At 38.5% G+C, this 7,642-nt stretch overlaps 1 pseudogene; it reads right to left on the bottom strand.

The window, feature by feature from the left end:
- Positions 1-2,041: 2,041 nt before the first annotated feature.
- LOC141845966 (uncharacterized) lies at positions 2,042-4,605 on the bottom strand (annotated as a pseudogene).
- Positions 4,606-7,642: the final 3,037 nt, after the last annotated feature.

Genomic DNA, 7,642 nt, shown 5'->3' with positions numbered 1-7,642 from the left:
GTACCATTAACTCCTAAGCAAGTATATGAAGATCAATTGAGGATCAAAAATGATGAGAGTGAAAAAAGAAAAGAATGTGAGAAAAGAAAAAGAATGAAAAAGAAAAAGAGTGAAAAAGAAAGAAAAGAAAGAAAGAAAAGTAGTGTGAGAAAATAAAAAGTGTGGATGAGAGGAGTGAAAAAAAGAATGAAAAAGAAAAAAAACTTCAAGAGCAAGAGAGTAAAAAAGTGAGCTTTTATGCAAAAGAAAGAGAGGTTAAGAGAGTTTTTTATTCTCAACAGCCGATGATTTTACTTTTGTACAAGGAGGCTTATTTCAACACTAACAATCTTAACTCTAGGGGAATAGAGCACCAAATTGATTTCATCCCAGGAGCAACAATTCCTAATAGACCGGCCTATAGGAGTAATCCGGCGGAGATAAAGGAGCTTCAAAAGCAAGTTGAAGAGTTGATGAGGAAAGGGGCTATCAACAAGATCATGCGACTTCATGGAGTATCGAGAAGCATAGTTTCTGATCGTGATACAAAGTTCCTAAGCTACTTTTGGAAAACATTATGGGGAAAGTTGGGAACAAAGCTTTTGTTTTCTACAACATGTCATCCACAAATAGATGGACAAACTGAGGTAGTAAATCAAACTTTGTCTACTTTATTACGAGTTATCATTCAAAAGAATTTAAAAGGTTGGGGATAGCGATTATCCCGGGGGCAATATTGAATCCGTTGGTTCGACTGCGAACGTCGAAAATAATCTTCTAAAACCTATTAATTCAGAAGAATAACAGGAGATAGGGAAATAAATGACATTGTCGAAAATTATTATTAAACCAAAACTTCTTCTCTCCCTAAACATCAACTCATAACATGTTTATATAGACCCAAACTCTAAGAAAGATTCCTCATAAAAAGAAAAATTTCTTAACAAACTCTAAAAGAAAGATTCCTCATAAAAAAGAAAAATTTCTTAACAGACTCAATCCTAAAAATCCTAAACGGATTTAAAAAATTCTAAAATAAAAAAATAGAACTTTTCAAAACTACTCTAAATACCAAAAACTCTAAAAATTAAAAAATAAAAATTATCAAAATTAATAATAAAAATCTTTGGATGCTCCTGCATCAGTCGCCCCAGGTTGAAAGAAACTCGTCCTCGAGTTTAGAGTAGTGTCAGGTGGTCGCCCAGGAAGAAGATCATCTTGCACCAAATCAATAAAATTCATTAGTAGTTGCTAGGCTTTAGAAATTCTCATCGATCCGCTGACGAATATAACATCAGGAGGCCACGGGTTGATCATCTTCCTTGTTGGTAGCCTCAATCGTCCTTCTTCAAAGCCCGAAAGAGAGGTTGATAGCCTCGATTTCTTCTCATCATAGCTCAAAGGGGAATATAATTGTATCGGAAGACATAAACTAATCATGTTGCTAGATGCTCCTGCATCAGACGACCCAGGTTGAAAAGAACTCATCCTCGAGTTCAGGATAGTGTCTTCAAAATAAAAAATCTTTAAGTGCTGATGAATCAAAAGTCGTCGCGTAAGTGGTGGAATATCGGAACCAGATGGATTCCGCCCATAGACAATCTCAAAAGGACTGAAACCTGTGGTCCTATTTCTTGACCGATTATAAGCAAATTCTGCTTGAGGTAGAGCCAAATCCCATTGCTTCGGTTTAGTTCCTGTCAAACACCTCAGAAGATTACCCAAACTTCGATTCACCACCTCGGTCTGACCATCTATCTGGGGGTGGTAGGCACTGCTAAAGTTCAGTTGTGTTCCCAATTTTCCCCACAAGCTCTTCCAAAATTGACTGATGAACTTTGTATCTCGATCTGAAGTCATAGATCTAGGAACACCATGTAAACGCACGATCTCCTTGAAGTAAAGATGGGCAATCCGGACAGCATCCATAGTCTTCCTGCAGGCTATAAAATGTGTCATCCTAGAAAATCGATCAAAATCAGGAAGTGCAAGCACCGGTGCCTCCGTCATCTTCTGCTTGACTAGTTGAAAACTAGCCTCTGCTTCTTCAGACCACTTGAAATCACAGACCCTTAAGACACTCCGTGATGGGAGCAATCAGAGTGCTAAAGTTTCTGATGAACCGGCGGTAGAAAGAAGCCAACCCATGGAAACTCCTAACATCATGCAAAGTCCTTGGCTGAGGCCACTCCAAGATTGCATCTATCTTTGTTGGATCTGCGTGAACACCGTCAGTAGAGACAATAAAACCAAGAAAAGATACCGATGTAGTAAAAAAAGAATACTTCTTCCTGTTGACATATAGGCGCTCCCTCTTCAATTTTTCAAAAATAGTACGGAGGTGATCAAAGTGCAATGCCCACGTCGAACTGTAGATGAGAATGTCATCGAAGTAGACCACCACAAATTTACCCATAAAAGGCCGTAAGATCTGATGCATAAACCTCATGAAGGTACTAGGAGCGTTCGACAACCCAAAAGGCATGACCATCCACTCGTATAATCCATGTGGTGTTTTAAACGTCGTCTTCCATTCATCTCCCGGTCGTATCCTGATCTGGTGGTATCCGCTTTTAAGGTCTATTTTGGAGAAGACCCTAGAACCGGATAGCTGATCCAACATGTCATCCAAGCGAGGAATTGGAAATCTGTACTTAACAGTAATTTTGTTGATGGCTCGGCTGTCGACGCACATACGCCACGATCCATCTTTCTTTGGCACCAGTAGAGCAGGAACTGCACAGGGGCTCATGCTCTCACGGATATAACCCCTTTCTAGTAAATCCACCACCTGTCACTGTAATTCTTCGGCCTCCTTGGGACTGAGGCGATATGCGGGTCGATTGGGCAGACTCGACCCTGGAACGAGATCAATCTGGTGCTGGATATCTCTCATAGGCGGTAGACCAGGCGGAAAGTCCTCTGGCATCAGCTCGGCAAAATCTGCTAGTAGGTGTTGTACTTCTGCGGGTAAAGCCACGTCGACGATCGTGGTCTCGTCTCGACAAGGCAGCAAAGCGTAGACTACGTCTCCAGACTCCATCTCATCTATAAATTTGGAAACAGATAGCAAGTTAGTATTCTTGGTTGGCGGTATTGAAGTAGTTCCTTCCCGTTGTGGCGCTAATACGATCTTCTTGCCCTTGATGTGCACAGTATAGGTATTCTTTCGTCCATCATGAATAACACTGCGATCATACTGCCAAGGCCGCCCCAACAATATATGACATGTATCCATAGCCACCACATCACACCAAGCATTATCGAAATATTTGCTGCCAATAGAGAATGATACAAGGCATCGTCTATCTACGGTTACCTCAGTGTCTTTGTTCAACCATGATAACCTGTATGGCTTCGGATGATGGTCCGTCTTCAATTGTAATTTTTGGACAGCTTCATCGGACACAACGTTCTCACAACTGCCGCTATCAATGATCATCTTGCATACTTTATCAGCAACAGTGCAAGTGGTGTGGAAGATATTGGTTCTCAACCAGTCATCTTTCGAGTTGTCCTTTGGAGTGAGTAGACTCTTGCGAACAACTAAAGTTTCCTGACCATCGCCATAAAGCACCTCGTCAGGTTCATCCTCATCGTACACAGGTTCTCCGATTGTCTCCTTCTTATCGTCCTCGTCTTCTTCGATTAATAAATTTTTGCCCTTCTGATTAGTAGGAGCAGGAGCAGGCGTCCTGCACTCGTTGGCCCTATGACCCTGTTCACCACAACGATAACATCTAGTAGATTTAGAATTAACCTGTGGTGGCTTTTGTTGTGGTTGTTGACGTGAAGGACGTGAGTCTTGAGGGCGGGATCGGCTGTTTTGGTCACCTCTGACTATCGGCTTCGGTTGTGCTATTTTTCCACAACCAGCGCACGCTGGTATGCCTCTGAAACGGTCCACAATGAATGAAGACTGAGGGCATCCTGCAAGGGCTGGCGCAAACCCCCCAAGTATCGTGCCACCATCTGCTCCTCGGTCTCCGAGAGGTCGTTTCGGGCAATCAACTGGTAGAACTCTTCCGTATATTCATCGACCGATCTCGCACCCTGCCTCAATAAGTGAAGTCGTTGAAACAGAGTTTGGGAGTAGCCGAAAGGAAGGAATTGAGCTCTCATCTTCTTCTTCATCTTTTCCCAATTGGTGATCTTGGGTTTGCCTTGTCTCTCTTGTGAGCGTCGTAGTTGTTCCCACCATGCGGATGCTCGACCCTTGAGTCGGATGGCAACCAACTTGACCTTCATTCGATCGGGTACCTCCTTGTAGTAAAAAATCCTTTCTATTTCGTTGAGCCAATCAACGAATCCTTCTGCTTGTAAAGTTCCTGAAAACTCAGGTAGATCAACTCGAAAATCGAAGTCTACATACCGTTCTTCTCGACCTCGACGATCCGCGACCCTATCGGGGTGGTGGTAAGGATTGTCAAAGGTGGATGCGGAATCAGAATCACGGTCATAGCTCCTTCGATCTTCAAAACCTTGCGTCGCCAGACGCTGGGTTAATTCTGCGACTTGCCTCCGCAAATCCTCAATCGTCTCCTCTTGCATGGTACGAGCTTCCTCTATCGGAACCTGATGAATGCGACCGCGACCGCCACGTCCACGACCACGACGACCCTCCATCGGATCTGATGCGCTCTGATACCAACTGACGCCGGGCGGGATAGCGATTATCCCGGGGGCAATATTAAATCCGTTGGTTCGACTGTGAACGTCGGAAATAATCTTCTAAAACCTATTAATTCAGAAGAATAACAAGAGATAGAGAAATAAACGACATTGCCAAAATTATTATTAAACCAAAACTTCTTCTCCTAAACATCAACTCATAACATGTTTATATAGACCCAAACTCTAAGAAAGATTCCTCATAAAAAGAAAAATTTCTTAACAAACTCTAAAAGAAAGATTCCTCATAAAAAAGAAAAATTTCTTAATAGACTCAATCCTAAAAATCCTAAATGGATTTAAAAAATTCTAAAATAAAAAAATAGAACTTTTTCAAAACTACTTTAAATACCAAAAACTCTAAAAATTACTAAAAATAAAAATTATCAAAATTAATAATAAAAATCTTTAGATGCTCCTGCATCAAGATTTTCTTTTGGCCTTTTAGGGTTTTTAAATCACCCTATAGCTATAAATAAAGGGGGTGACGGCCACACATGTATCTTTTGGCATATTTTCAATATAAAGCATGGTGAGGCTCTCACTTCATTGAACTAGAACTTATCAAGGCATCCCCTTGTGACATTCAAAGACTTATCAACCTCCATCCTAAGGTTGTGGCGTCTTCCCTCTTCATCTATACCAAGGTTCGACTTTCTTAAGTATTGGGTCGAGGTTCTATTAATATTTCTTATCGATTTTGACTTTCCTTCTTTCTTTTTTCAATTCGTTGTGGGTTCTTGAGATTTTTCTCTTTGGGTTCACATCAATATCTCATATGGAGTAGTAGAAATTGCCTTAGTAGGGACTTTCTTTTTTGCAAGTAAACAACTGTCTTAAGTGCATAATTTTAAATTAATTTGGAAAGACTTGCATGATTCATTATTGACCTAACCTTATCCAACAAGATTCATTTTTTCCTTTCTGACACCCATTATATTGCTACAACTTTAGCTTGATCCCCTTCATTAGCCTGTTGGGCCGCAAATTGTTCACCATCTTTGACTCCATTAGATACTTAATTTTTTAGGTCAAACTCCAGATTAAGTATATAATATTCGTGCTTCATGGACTAAACTAAGATGAAAAGTACAAAACTCATTAATAGGTGTTGAATTCTAGTTTAAAAAAATATCAAAATTAAAAGTTTTAGACAAGATTCTTGAAGATTGAGAAAGAGTCTCAAGATTCAACGAACAACAATAAACTAAAATTGAAGATCGAAGATTCCTTAATTTATTTTTTAACTAGCCTATTCAAATCCATTGGAGTTCAAGATCCAAAAGATTAAGTATCAAGTTTTTAAAAGTCAAAAATAAAAGAAAAATGTGTGATTGGTTCTCGAGATCGAGAAACAAGTTTTAAGATTCAAGATAATTGAATTGAGCGAAGTTCAAAACTAAAGACTTTGGAAAAAGATTTCAAGACTCAAGCAACTTATACATATTTGAAATTGCAGCTCAAAGCTTGAGATTTTAGAAAACAAATTATGATCAAATCATTGCAATACAGTTCGAGTTCTAGACTCTACCTTAGAGATTCAAAGAATTCAAGGTCAAAAATCAAAATTAAGGATTCGAGAACTCACAATTCAAGATTCATACTCAATTTTTTTAAACCAAAGATTCCATGATTTACTATTTAACTAGCAAATTCAAATTCTTCATTGGAGTTTGAGACCCAAAATATTGAGTATCAAGTTTTTTAAAGTCTAAAATAAGAGAAAAATACATGATTGGAAATTGAGATCAAAAAACAAGTTTTGAAATTCAAGATGAATAATTGAATTTGAGAGCGAAGTTCAAAATTAAAGACTCAAGAAAGATATTTCAAGACTAAGGAACTTATATAGATTCGACAATTCATATCAAAGATCAGGATTTAAGAAGATTCAATAGAGGGATTCTAGTTTAAATAGAAGATCGGTATTCTAGAAGACAAATAATGATCCAATCATTGCAATATAGTTCAAGTTCAGAGTTCAACCATGGAGATTCAAGGATTGGGAGTAAAGAACAATGTTTGAGGATATAATTCAAGGTCAAAGATCAAAATTAAAAATTCAAGACTAATACTCCATTTATTAGGCCGAACACTATGATTGAGGATCCATGCTTCAAGGACAAACTAAGATTGAAGGTACAAAACTCATCAATAGGGATTGGATTATAATTTCAAAAAAATCAAAATTAAAGGTTTTAGAATAATATTCTTGAAGATTGAGAAGGAGATTCAGCATTCAGTAGGCAACATTCAAATCTAAAATTAAAGATCGAAGATTCAAGACTAGTTTAGCATTAGGTACAGGTTCATTTTTTGTATGTACCCTTGGATGGTAATGTGAACCCAAGCAGAAAGATGACTCATAAATCCACAACAAGTTGAAGAAAAAAAAGGGAAAGTTTAAATCGATAAGATGGATGAAAAGACTCTCGATCCAATGCTTGGGATTGAGGTTGATAAGTCCTTGAACACCACAAGGGAATACCATGATATGTTCTAATTCAATGAAGAACCAACAAGTGAGAGTTTCACCATGCTTTAGATTGAAACACAAGTGAGAGTTTCACCATGCTTTAGATTGAAACAAACCAAGATATACATGTATGGCCACCACCCCCTTTATTTATAGCTATAGGGTGATCTATAAATCCTATAAGGCTAAAAGAAAGCTCATTTAGAAGAGGCCTATGTAGACTACATAGCTAATTTGCACTTAAGTCACCATTACAATCTAAATAAAGGTAGAAATTGAGCCTACAAAATAGAAATGAACTTAAGAGACTAATTAAGTTCATCTAAGGCTTGAATTAGGTTGACTAAGTCTTGCTCTTGGTCAAATATGTTTCGATTGTAGCTTTGGCCTTAATGTGTTCAATGAGCAAATTAAGTTCTTCTTTCATCTTTTTAGCCTTACCTCTTGCAAATGGGCCTCCATTGATGCATAATGGATCATCAACAATATCTAAAGTAGGATGCTCCTTTTCTTCCA

Source organism: Curcuma longa, chromosome 15 (genome assembly GCF_044706935.1).
Source record: "Curcuma longa cultivar G26 ecotype Majalengka, Jawa Barat chromosome 15, ITB_CL_G26_1.1, whole genome shotgun sequence".
Taxonomy (NCBI): Eukaryota; Viridiplantae; Streptophyta; class Magnoliopsida; order Zingiberales; family Zingiberaceae; genus Curcuma; species Curcuma longa.
This window is presented reverse-complemented; position numbering and strand designations above follow the sequence as displayed.